The following is a 13633-nucleotide window of genomic DNA, read 5'->3' as shown; positions in this document are numbered from 1 at the left end:
AGGGGAGGGGGGGGGGGGTTGGGTGGCCAGCCCCACGCCGGGCCGCCTTTGTCTTCTCGCAGATGCACACGCTCATCCGCGCACGTCCAGCAAAGTCCATCGCCATGCAAGCAACACTCCCGTTGAGCGCGGGTGTCTGTTGCTTTGCACGAACCTTGAACGCCGGATTGGGTGACTGGGTCGCAGGTTTCCTCCCCCCGCCCCTCACCAACCAACGCTGATTGACTCAGCTGCTTTGAAAAACCGACTACCGATTTTTAATGCAAATGTATTATATCAATTCACTTCGGGGAAAGGAGCAATACCTCATGGGGCCTCCTTTGCCAGTACCAAAATATGGGAATAGGTTTTCCCCTTTTTTGCTGGCATCAAACAGGTGTTAAGATGTTAAAACACCAAACTGAAACCTTTAACAAGGAATCATGTCTGCATTAACCACGATACTTGTGGTCAGAATGCAAACAAAAAAAACACGCTGATAATATGATGCATTGTCCTTGAATCTGATTGGTCCACAACAGAGACGACTTTCTTTTGAGCCTAGTCTCAAAACGGTGTTAGATCAGAGGACGCCAAGACAACAATACCTGTTTAATAATACAGTACAGTACTATCAGTTAACGGCACCTGTCCAGTAATGGTATCAATGTCTGTGTTTTTTTGCGGTGTGGTTATTGTGAATAAAAGCAGCTTCATTCCGGAATGATCATGATCACCACTTTAAACGCGCATGCTTTTAATTATAACGATTACAACTTAATGGCCGTTATTACAAATCACCGCGCATTGTTGATGTTGTTGTTGCACGTGCTGTGCCTTGTTTTATAATTCCATATCGATTGAGTACAAGTGGTAAAATATAATGTCGTTCGTCAAAACAAAGTTGAGGTGCAATATCAGAATCTGAAATTAATCGGTGATGCCGTGTTGGCAGCAAAATTAACACAAAACAACACCACCCCTAAAATGTACAAAATAAAAAAATATAGACACAATAAAATGTACCCAATAAAAATATATACACAATAAAATGACCACAATACCGTATATTATATTTTGGGGGGGCAGTGTTGTAGACGAGTGTGTTGAATATCAGCCTTATAGTAAGCATTCCTTTTTTTGATGATACAGATTTTCTACGTTTTGTGTCTATGCTGATATGTGCTCGGCTGTTGTAGAGGAGGATTGTCTCTGAGTGTACTCCCTAACCCGGGTTGTGAATAAAGGGATTTGAGTGACTCACTGAATAATGTACTGTTTTTGACAATAGCGGACTGCAAAACAGTGTTCCGCAAGTTTGAATGTTGTGTTAAGAAGCACACCGATTCACATGTGTGCACTTGCATCTGACGCTGAATATTTGAAATGAGAGATACGTGTTAAATGCAAACAAAAGCTTCAAAGAAATATCACAGAATTTATTTTTCGACGAATAATAAAAACGGAAGTGTGGCGGTTATAAGCAACGCTCAGAACTCTCAAATAAATGGAGCCGCGCATGGTGAAGGAGGCTGTGGGACATCAGTCAGCTGCAGAAACGAGATCACACAGACACACACTTGAGGCTCACGGTCAGCTGTGTTTAAACGCATAAAAACACCAATTTGCAGAACAAGGAAAGGCCTTTTAGAGACATCAATCTCACTCTGCCATGGGTGTGATAAACTGGATCCACGTGTTTAAGATTCTTCCTGCAAGTAGTAACACTAAAATGATTATCTAAATTGCCAAACAACATTGTAACCATTCGTTATATTGACCTTATCCGATTTAAACATCTTTTCCATGTAACTATTGGTTTGTGATCCAAAAGACGTTTGCATGTTACCATGGCTATCGCTTTCATCCTTTGCTGCGGCAACAGTAAATGGTTCCACGTCATAAGCAACGAGGCACACGTATATGTGATAATACAGCACACTGCAGATATGGCAGTCCAATAACAATACACTCAGGGGAAAATAAGACGACAAGAAATATTGTTGATGTTAATTAAAAAAGTAACATTCGGTTTTTTTTTTGAGCTCGCAATTCAATGCTGGCCAATTTGCTCTGTGATTTCAGAGAGAAAAGTTTGAGACGTAAAGTTGAGCTCCCCCAAATGCTCGGTGGCAAAGCTTTGATTTTAACTTCGCCATGATCATGTGACAAGGTCAAGATCGCAGGTCACATGCTTGGAAGTTTGTAGTTACTGAAACCATTCTCTTGGCTGGCATTTTCACCCAGCTTAATGTAGGACACTTCTTTTTGCATCCAAAAATTACGACCCCTTTCGCACTCATCCACCCTCTGGCATTTCCTCTCTAATTTGCACAGTTTTTAGTGCTTTAATTGGTAAAGCCATTCGCTTGCAGTGTCTTTTGATTGCCACGATCATTTCGTTTAAATACACTACAGATGTCTGGATGCAACATCTGTCGCAACTTTCTCGGGCAGCAGCAGTTTAGAGCCAGCAGGCATCTGTTTGGAATTCATTATTCACCATCACCTAGGCCTGAAATCGACCTCAGTAGAGAAGCAGTGGCCTCATTAAAATTAACAGTGATGCTTAATATAATTTATACCTTCTTGTGAAGCAAAAGAACAGTTTTGTAGAAATAATTCCACGTTTTGCTTAGGTAGTAGTTTGAACAATTGACGTACACATTATAAATGCAATGGCACGATCGGTATTTGCTATTTTACCGCCCGTTCTTAAATATTTTAACAATTTACAAATCGTTATAACAAAGTCAACAGATGGCATCTTGTCTGTGCTTATGATGATGGTTTGGAGTTTATATTATCTCTCAAAGTTGTGATCGCCGAGCCATACATTTTGACTTCTTGTATCTAAATCCACGTTTTGGATGATAGTTGGGGAGGATTTTTTCCCCAGCAATTCGCCTGAACAGTTCATTGCTTTTGTTTTGTTGCGTTTTATTGCTATGCAGTATTGCGACTCAGTCTGCTGCTGGAGCTTCAGGGGAAACCCTACATTTAAAGTATTTGATTCGAGTCAAACTAAACTCCCAAAGGAGCTAATTTTGATAGCCCAGATAAAACAACACACCACAGATGTCTATAATGACGTTCTTGGAGATGAGGAGCCGTGCAAAGAGCACTCTTTGACACACAAGATTTGTCTTTAGCCAGAGCAATTGTGAGTTAACGCAGACAAAATACTTTCAAATGTGTAAATTCTTTTATCTTTTCTTTGTGATGTTTGCGTTTATGCTTTATTGGAATCACGTCGGCGGTTTCCGCCGTTCTCGGGATTTGGTGACAGCAGCAAAAAGGGATGAGAGCCAAACTGAAGGTCGCACAAATTGGCAAATGAACAAAGGTTGCCCATTTGCCAAATGTGTGACAGAACCCAAGATGATGTATGGCAGGGAGATGTGTATAAATGTGTCAAACACTGATTCAGTGTGTAGTGAGATCAACAGCCTGAGCGCTTGAGGGATGCTCTTGTTGTCTTAAAATATTTAGACATGTTACACGAAAACCCAAACATTTCAATTATAAATGATTTCAATAAAACATTAAACGTATTTGTATTTTTGCCTTAAAATGCCACGTGTACTCATGATTATTTCTCGAGAATAATGGTACAGCTTTAAAACCCTCATTATTGTGAAGGGGTGTTGGAATGAAATTTCGTGGAAGTTTTCATCATGCCTTAATCGAACCACAAAGGAAATTCCTAATTTACATAATTGGCTGGATAGAAAATATAATCAATCATTCATTACGCCCTCACTATTGTAATAACAGCTTTACGTATGTATGTAGACTTCTTTCGCACTGCACCACGTGGAGCCAATCGCGCCAATCTCACCTCTGATTTGTGTCATTGCATCAGTCTCATCATCGTCGTCGTCGTCTGCTGCGTAAGCAACATAGTTTTTTTGTAGAATTAGAAATGTGCATTTTAATTGTGTTTCACGATCTGGTACTCCATTTAAATTTGCATGCACTATTTTCCATGGTGAAGGAGGTTTTACGTTTATGCCCAACTCACAGCCCCAGCTCTGTGACAGCCAAGAAAAGAGGTTTCCTAATTTACAACCTGGTCCGTGCTCACCCTTGCAGTTTAACATATATCCTGATCAAATGTATTATATTATGCAACTATATAGTTCCCTAATGTCTATTTAAGTTTGCTATATGGTGTATGATTAAAACACAGCTGCTGGGAATTGTATTAGCATGAATATTATTTTCAAATCCCATTTACTGTACATATTTAAAGGCTTGGATAAAAAGTTTGGCCCCCCTTGTGATTAAACAGTTTAATAAAAGCAGGCCCCCGGTGTGAAGGATTGTATTCCTTGCATGTGATAGCTATCACGTATGTTTCTATTTTGTAATATTTAAATTCCACTTTAGTAAAGAAACCTCACTGTTGAGAAAACAATTCTATTTTTAACCGGTGAACATTTTAAAAACGTATATGAAAGACTCAAATCCAACGTACATTTAAATGACCGAATCACCTCGAATGTGCCTGTGTGAGTGACATTCGAAAGCTCGGCAGGGCTAACACGTACTTGGGTGGGGGGGGGGCAGCATGCATAAACAGGTGTTATAGGCTGCCGTGGGGCTACGGTTTTTTTTCTACTCGAGGGGCAGTGCAGCAAAATACAATTGTTGTATTGTATTATGCAAACCCGTCCAGTATGTGTTTCCCACCTTCATCCCGCCTACGCTAACCAGGGCGGTGAAGTTTCAGCATGGTGAAATAATCACCGTCACTCACACCGTGTGACGAGACCCTCACCCAGCAGTGGATTGACGAAAGGGCATTTAACGTGCACAAAAGTTGCTAAGAAGGAGCGTACTGTTTTTATTTTGCCCGTCTTTTTTGACAGTGGGATACTTTGAGGTGTATGACAACTCTCGCTTTATGGCCTTCAACCTGATATCGCTGGCCGGTGTGTGTTTGCAGACACACAAGGGAAGTCGGCCGCAGTCTCCCATTGCTAAGAGGGACAATTACTTTGGCAATTTTGGTTGTGTTTACGAGACACTGAAACATTTTGGACTTGAAAGCGGATAACAGCGGAAGAAAATCACAGTCCCTGGAAGGTGCAATCCATCTTTGTTTCCAAAAGGAGCATTCTGGTCACTCGAATGCAACGTTTTGGTTAAACAATATTCACTGCCGCCACTACAACTGACTCAATCTATTTTGGTAAAACACGAGGTCCGCCGAGGCCATGACACAACCTCCCGTTCATTTATAATCCCTGCTAAAGGTTTGCGTCCCCTGTCTTTACTTTATTTTCCTCTCTGCTGTCTCTTCTGACCAGCGTCTGAAAGAGGGTTGGGGCGGCGGGTGGGTGGGGGGGTGAAGAACAATTCAGACGGAAATTTGAATCAAAATCCTGCGATATCAGTAATTGTGATTCCGTCGGTGTACAAGGTTGTGCGAAAGGTTACGCAACCCCCTTAATCACATTTGTGTTCCAGATACATTCTGAGCTCTATTAACAACAAAGCATATATTCGGATCGAAGTGATAATGATAATATAATTACATGCAATTTTAACTTCTGGTTATATTTACGAAACATTACTGAAACACTTAAAGGAAACAGTCGATAAAGCGTTGCGTGTTTTTATTGATTTTAGTTTATTTTTTTGTAAATTGTTGCAATTTTCCTCCTCTCGCCCGACATTGCGCGCGAGCAACGATCACGTGTGGCGAATATTGTTCCCTTCTGACATTCCTGCGTGTCGGAGACACAATGTGCAAATGGGGTCATTATAGTTTTAACTGGCTGAATTATTGATGGGGGGGATGGGTCAAAGGAAGAAGAGACCTTCAGACTGTTTAAAATCATTAACCCTTCCTCTATTGAATTTCCCTAGAAATGCTGCTTTTAACAAAAAAATATATACTTACCGTGTTTACTCCAATTATCGGACGTCTACTTAAATGGGTTCAAGTTATTTAAACATTCAGCAGCATCCCGTGTCCATGAATTGTGTAAGTGAGACACTGTGACTTCGAAGCGACATTGCTGTAATTTATATTTGTTTTACCATGCATATACACGTAGCAAGGTGATGGTCACAGCGCTGAGTAAACACTCATACAGAACAGGATGGTCTTCATTCATGCCATGCCAACATTTCACTGGCAACCAAAATAAATGGCAGTAAACCAACATTGCCACCGAGAAACTGCATTTCTGCACGAGCGAAACAGCGGCTAGAAGTATTTTGTCCATTGATGAATAGTTGTAAATATTGGCCAAGCTAAAAATGTGCGTGCATTAAAATATGCATTGCTGCTTAAACTCTGGCGACTGTAAATTAAAAAGTTACGTCTTTTAAAAAAAGTTAAATCCTTCTCACGAAATTTTTAAAAATTTATATTTGTGTTCATGTGCTCTTATTTATACACTTTGGCATACATCCACAAAAGATGCACATTGCATCTTTGGAATGACAATTATTGAAGTGAACCTGACCGGATAACTAAACGTGGAACACTCGCATCGAAGTCTCCGTCGCCATCGTTACGTTTAACCCCGTCCCAAGCGATTTCACACACCGAGAAATGAAATCAACAGCCGATGAAAGAAACTGATTACGTAAACCATCTAAGTGCAGTGGCAGCAAATTCAAGCTTAAGGAAGATTTTACAGTGCCACATTATGTGCAATGAGGTTGTCCCCCCCCCCCCCCCCCCAGCATCTGCTCTCTTCTGCACACATGCAGGTGGAATGGCATGGAAGGATGTCATGTGTTGACAGCCGTCCTACCAGACAATATGTACAACAAACGAGTTGCTACTTGTGCATGGCCAAAAAGCACTAACTGTGCTCCTCATATACCAGCAACTACTTGGGCGGCCTATCAGCTGTAAACAGCTGATGATGACGTCTCGTGTGTAATCAGCACCCCCCACCCCCACAGAGAATCCCCTCGGGAGTGTTAAAGTACAATCTATACCATCAACGCTGCAGTGAGAGAGAACTAGGACCCATGTTCCTAAGGAAAAGAAAAAAGTGCTGAGCTAAACCCACATTTTTTTCGACGAATAGACTCACCACCTTCAAAAGCACTGTCGTCCATTTTTTTGAGACCCGTGGGATGAAGGTTTTCTTTGAGGGCTGATACCCCTCAAAGAAACAAGTCACTCACGGTTATGTAATTGTTTCCCCCCTTGATTGTATCCCCGATTGTACTTTAAAGCATCATTTAATGAGATAAAGAATCCATGCAGAGATCAAGAGCAACCCCACCATGTCGATGGAAGCAGATATATCAGAACTACTTCCGAGAAATCATTTCAAGTGATCTCTTATCCATACTCCGAGGCAGGGTATAACAGTCATAATGATGCTTTTCATACTCAGGGCTGGAAATTGGCCAAAGTAAAAAATCTAGTTTATATGAGGAGTGTTTTTGTGCAGTCATTGGTGACTGACCTGAGACCATACAATTACTCGATCCGAGAACTCGGTTTTAATCATGGGCAGCTGCCCACATTCAGGTTCAAAAATCTGACCTCTGAGGCACGATTCTTAATTTTAAAATTGACCAATTTTTCGCGATGCCATGATGATTTTGATATTTATTTCACCACATATAAATGCCATTGGTAACAGTGTTGCAATACCATGATAGTAATAGGGAATAATAAGTGTGTACACTAATATAAATTTGAGCTACATTGGTGTGAACCCACTGCTGGATGAAGGCCTCGCCATTCTGAGTCAGTCATTGAGGTTGTGTGGCCATATTCCAACACGCGTGTCCATGTGAGTTGAAGTGGAGGGGGGAGGAAGGTAGGCAGGACCGATTTTGATATTACTCACCATTTACGTTAGCTGTGGTCGGAAATCCAACTCGTGTCGCTAGGTTCAGAGCGTAGTAAACTATCCATTGCATCACCTCTCTTACCCCAAGCAACATTCAAAACAACACAAACTAAAATGACTGGACAAACATCCCAAGCAGGTCCTGCCTAAAAAAAAAAAAATCCACACGAGTCTTGAGACTCACAGAGGATTTCCTAGATGAATAGCATAATTATTACTATTTAGCATTATTATGAATGAGCACGTGCGGCAGAAGCACTGTGGCAAAGTAAATAGGAATTGGTCGGGAGTGGCAGCTCCGTGGCACACAGTGGAATACGGGGCAATCAGTCGGCGCACAGCAAGATTGATGGCGGCAGGGTCGGAGGGCATTTGCGGGAAATTATCTGTCAGTCGCTTCCACGCTGGTGTCGCCAAGAATTTAGGCTCATGCTGAGAAGGTGCGACGATTGACCAGGACGCGAAAGCAGAAGCAGTTTGACTCGATGCCTCAGATGGACTACGTAAGAACTAAATGTTTTTGGAAATTTAGATTGCATGGCATCGTCGTTTATTTTGTATCCGACATTTGTGCGTTACGTTTGCTGTCCCAACAGTAATGGTTTCGTTATTGCTCTTCCTCACACCACCCTTAGTTATTCTTCATTATGCCTCATACTATTCCAAAATACCAAGATGTTAATTTTACAACAATCTACATTTGTGAACAAAATTTTGCGCAAAAATTTCAGATATTTTAATAACACACTAATTTTAAAAGCATGAAACAAAAAAGTCACAGCCTTTGTAAATCATTTATACTGTGCTCATAATGGCATAACTTTTTAAAGATGATAGTGCAATACTGTAATTGTATGTCGAGCAGCGTTTTGCATTCACAAGGTCGTTAAGTTGCTCGTGCAAACATCTGTTTGTGCCTTAACCTTTACCAGCGTGACCTTGAAATTGGACCTACTTCTAACGAAAATATTTTGCCTGAATCAAAAACGAAATTGATTAATGAACCTACTTTTTTGTTGTTGCTGTGGCTTGGTCACCATGTCTGGGTATTTCAAACCGGGCTAAGCACAAACTCAGTCTAGTTTAAGCACACAGCTGAGTCTACTCTGTATCTTGTCCATTACCTGTCCACCATGTGTTTTCCAGTGATGGAGAATGAATGATTACGACACTTGTATTTGAGTCGTTTCCATCAGCGACACCTGGTCGGGAGATCCAGAAAGTACGTCGCGCACTGTCCAGATTGCCTGAACTGGACTTTTTGTACTCCACTTAGACGCCAAATTCTCTGCTTGGTGTTCAGCGCTGCAATGCCAAACACAACAAAGTAAATCTGACTTTCCAACTCAGGCATACTTTTCAACCGCAATTAGTAGGCCAACTCCTATGCTAAAAACTATAACATTGGCCCACTGTTTAATAGACGTGCAGGACAACGGAAACCATAAAAAGATTGCCTGGGTTCCAAAACAGATACAATATAGGTGAAGATGTGGATTAAAATGTGTTATAACTGCAAAATGCTTGGAGCTACAAAGCTGACCGCTGACACGTGTTTCCCCATTCATGGGTCTTATTAAAATTCTCCAGCTGCACTTTCCGAGCCCAGAGCTGACTCAAAACATGTTTGCCCAAGTCCAATGATGTGGTCCAAACAGAGTATATCTCCTCTTCTAAAGGCACTGATGTTGCATACAAATTTGATTCAAATCCGTCCAATGATATTGTTTTGCCAAATCGATGCCTGCAGAAAGAACCCTCTTTTAGAAGCTTCCACCCTGCAAGAAAAAAATACTTTCTTAACAATCGTAAAAAAAGGTTAAAAAGTAATTTTGTATTCAAATAAACATTGAGGCGATACTCATCTCTCATTTACAGCCCTGAACCAGTTGTGGAAGTCCTCCATTCCTATTGAGGGGGGTGAGCTGATCCATTGGACAAGCCCTGTTGACTTCCCCTGAAAGCTGCTACTGATTTTGTCAACCCTGGATGGATGATGAGCAAAAAGTCAGCCCCTAACCGGGATTTAAACTCGCAAATTCCGATTGCGAGCCGACCCACTTCAACCACTAGGCCACCTCATAACAATGCAATGCACATTAATCAGCTTGTGTTTTGCCGTCAAAAACCGTTATCTTTCAATTGCAATCCATGAGGCCCCGCCACCGATCACACCCCAAGAAATGTACGGAGCGATCGTTTAAAGACACCCACATGTACGGTTGATGCCCATGTGGTGTGTGGCCTCCTGCAGCATTCAGAGGAAGCACATGGAAAGCATGGCAGTAAAAGTCCCGGCAATTTTGCTTTAACATTCATGTGCTGAGAACACTGTCATGTGTAAGTGCTGATGCTGGTAGCTTGTTCGGACTGCCTGCTGTGCCAAGTGCTGATGCAGACGTGCGTGCGTTAGCAGCTGGTCCAGGAACCCATGCCCCCCTCTTATCCCCTGGACCCCTCCCCTTGCCAACCCCAAGAAGCGAGCCACCAATACACTCTGCGAGCCTCTCTCCAGCCCCCCCGGGGAAGGCCCCTACACAGATCTACCCCGCAGCTCATGCCCCCCCCCCCCCCCCGAGGCTACCAATGATGGATGGGGGTCAGGGCAGCAGGTAGGCCAGAGCAGAGGGGGGTCGGGGCCACAACAGCTGGTATTAATAGCACAGATCCCACTGACTCCTGTAAATCTTTTGAGGACATTGTTAACAAAGGAGGTCCAGAAAAGTCACGGCAAGTTCCATTTTTTTTTTGCTGTATCAGCAACACAGTTTAGATAGTGGCGTGACTACATTGCAAAATTACACCACCCATTTTATCATGGAGGTTTAGAATTATATGGTTAAGATTTAATGCTACTTTTTAAAGTTACAAACATGAATAATGTAAGATTATATTACAGTTCCAACAATATAATTAAAATTTTAACATATAATGAAAATTTTGAAAGAACAAATAACAGTGGTTTACATAGTTTTATTGTTTTTTTAATTACAGAATAAAAGTAATAACTTAGAAGCAGCGGCACACATCATTATTTCGGCAGCATTATCTAATTAGACATGCAGTTGAGCAAAAATTGTAAAAAAAAATTGAAATGCCCCAGTTCCATTTCTGGTCGGTATCTTCTTCAATGCAAACCATTTTTAAAAGTAGTTTTTGCCTTTTAACCCTGCATAATAACAGCACAATATCAACGCACAGATGTCGCACATTGTACATCTCAGCATTTCCTTGACAGTGGAAATATCAAAAGCCAAAGTGGTTCCTTCCTAAAATGAACACTGGGACGGCGATCATCTCCCTCATCTCAGCCTCGATCCAGAAATGGAAATTCCACATTCCTATGAATATGGGGGGGGGGGGGTAACACTCTCCATTGGACAACCATTGTCGATTTTCCCATAAAGTTGTACTCGTTTTGTCAACCCCGGATAGATGACAGACTGAATGAACCCCCAAACAGAATTTGAACTCACAACCAATTCGGAATATGATATCCAGTTTATTAGTAGCACTACTACTACTATGCGTATTTACCTCGGAAAGCCTCAATGCATCTCACGAGTCTTTTTCGACAGGGCCCCTGAAAAGTTTTAGCAAAAGGGGGTAATGTATATTGAACTTCCTTCGCACCATACGTAGCCAACCGTACTAATCGGATTACTATGTAAATTCCAAACGGGTAATTTGCGCACATTTTATTCTTCATAATTTGTCCAGCTTAAGATACGGGAGTGTATTCATTTTGTAACACATTTCCACACTGGTACAGGTGACCAGCAAAGAATGCAACAAACTCTTTAATGACAATCAACGGGCACAGGTTTCTGAGCCCAGCCTGAGTTATGATGGTGATTGCGGGAAAGCAAAGTTTAACTGTAATTTATGAGCGTGGATTTAGTGCTGAATCTGTCACGTATGCTGTAATCACTGGGAAGCTTAACCTTCTGGCTCCATTAACTTCCCTTCTTCCCGCTCAGTTGCTGAGCGTGGCTGAGGCGGCGCTAGCAAGGAGGCGCCCGTGCGTCCTTCGCTCTCCATACATCACTGCCAGCCCACAGGCCCGGACCTCTTCATCACGAGTGGATGCTGGAGTCGGCTGAGCCAGCTGCGAGCGTGGCGGTCACCCCTGGCCCACCAACCCAAGCGCAATTCTCTTGCGCGCTCGCCACTGGTGGCCCATTAGTTCGTTTGAATTGCGGCGTCGCAAACAAACAAATAAGTGATAACGTAACGGGCGGTCATTTGTCTTGTGATGCTGGTCGCTCGCTAAAAAAGAAGAAGCCCAAGACATAACGCTTTAAAATTGATTTGGAGCTTTCGCGACTGCAGGAATGACCCTTTGGTTCTTTCGGTAAAGTCACTAAGAAAGATAAATTAACTTAATAGCAGCGTACGACGTTTCGATTTCAACACAAGCAATCATCGTCAGGTACGAATGAATGAGAAAGCAAACCTAGTAAACTTAGAAATATAATGCAATACAGCACAGAGAGTCGGCTAACGTAACGGTTTGCTTTGCTGTGAAACAAAACAAAAAATACTCACGTTTGAGTGTTGTGATATGACATGAAAGATGATCGTATGAATCGGAATGCGATAGTGGTGTGTGATCTGATAAGTGTCTAAGTGAGCTTTGGGTAACAAGGAAAAAAATTATTCTTGCGTATGGCAATATGGTTCAGGAGCTGAATGCCCACGTTTGAGGTCTGTTAGCCACGACGAGAAAACTTCAATAGAGCGTTTGTGTAGTTTGCTATTCCTCTGCTAATGAGTGCAGAGTAAAGTTGTTTACTACTGTGTGTGTATATGTATATAGTCAGGCCCTGTAATTTTCATATCAGGGCTCTACGACACATTCGACCACTATTGAGTTGTGACAAAGCCAACACGGTGGCGTGTGGAATAGTATCGACAACGCTCCATTATTGCAACTCACTACTCTATGAGACGTCTGGCAAAACAATACTAAGCTGCAGTGTGTACAACACTCTTTGGCACGTTTCGTGAGAGGTACTGCAAGGTCCGACCATGTCCGCCCATTGCTCATTGAGCTGCATTGGCTTTCGGTTATAAGTTCGCACTCATTACACACAAAGTTCTTGCCACAAATGAACCACAATACCTCGCTGATCTCGTCAAGGAGCAGAAACCATCACGCAAACTCCGGTCATCCTTGCAACGGCTTTTGGCTAACCATCAAACTGCATCGCGCACTTTCAGATGCACTTCTGCGGCCGTCTGGAAAGCTCTCCCTTCTGACATTAGGAAGCCACTGGAGCTATGCACTTGAAATTATATTGAAAACTAATTTCTTTAGAACTGCTCTTTGTGTTTAGTTTATTGTCCTTCCCCGCACCTCTAATTGGCACGGTTGGCTACGTAGGGCGCGAAAGAAGTTCAACACACATACATAGATACGTATATGGTCTATAGGTTTGTGTTGCATGACCACAATTGCAATGTGGCTTGTCTTTAATGTTCCGTTCATGAAGGAGGTGTGGGCATCGGGAAATAATCGCTCGTGGAAGTCACAATGGTTAGGAGGGTGAGTAGGATGAAAATGTTGCTGCAAATTGATTTGATTTGCAATAATAATTCACCGAAGACAAATACCCATCTCAACGGTTTGTCATCACATGGCGCACGGGCATAACCAAATTAAATTATATTCCAACTGGTTTGTCCACAGCAATGTGATTCAAAAACAAGACGCGCCGGCAACAACAACATCATTCGATTTTCAGCGGCTTGAAAACTAGATGCGCCGCTTCCGCGTTTGTATACGCCACATGCATTTCATTCAAAAGAGTCAT

Source organism: Petromyzon marinus, chromosome 1 (assembly GCF_048934315.1).
Source record: "Petromyzon marinus isolate PM22_M1 ecotype Great Lakes invasive population chromosome 1, UKy_Petmar_22M1.pri1.0, whole genome shotgun sequence".
NCBI classification, from domain to species: Eukaryota; Metazoa; Chordata; class Hyperoartia; order Petromyzontiformes; family Petromyzontidae; genus Petromyzon; species Petromyzon marinus.
This window is presented reverse-complemented; position numbering follows the sequence as displayed.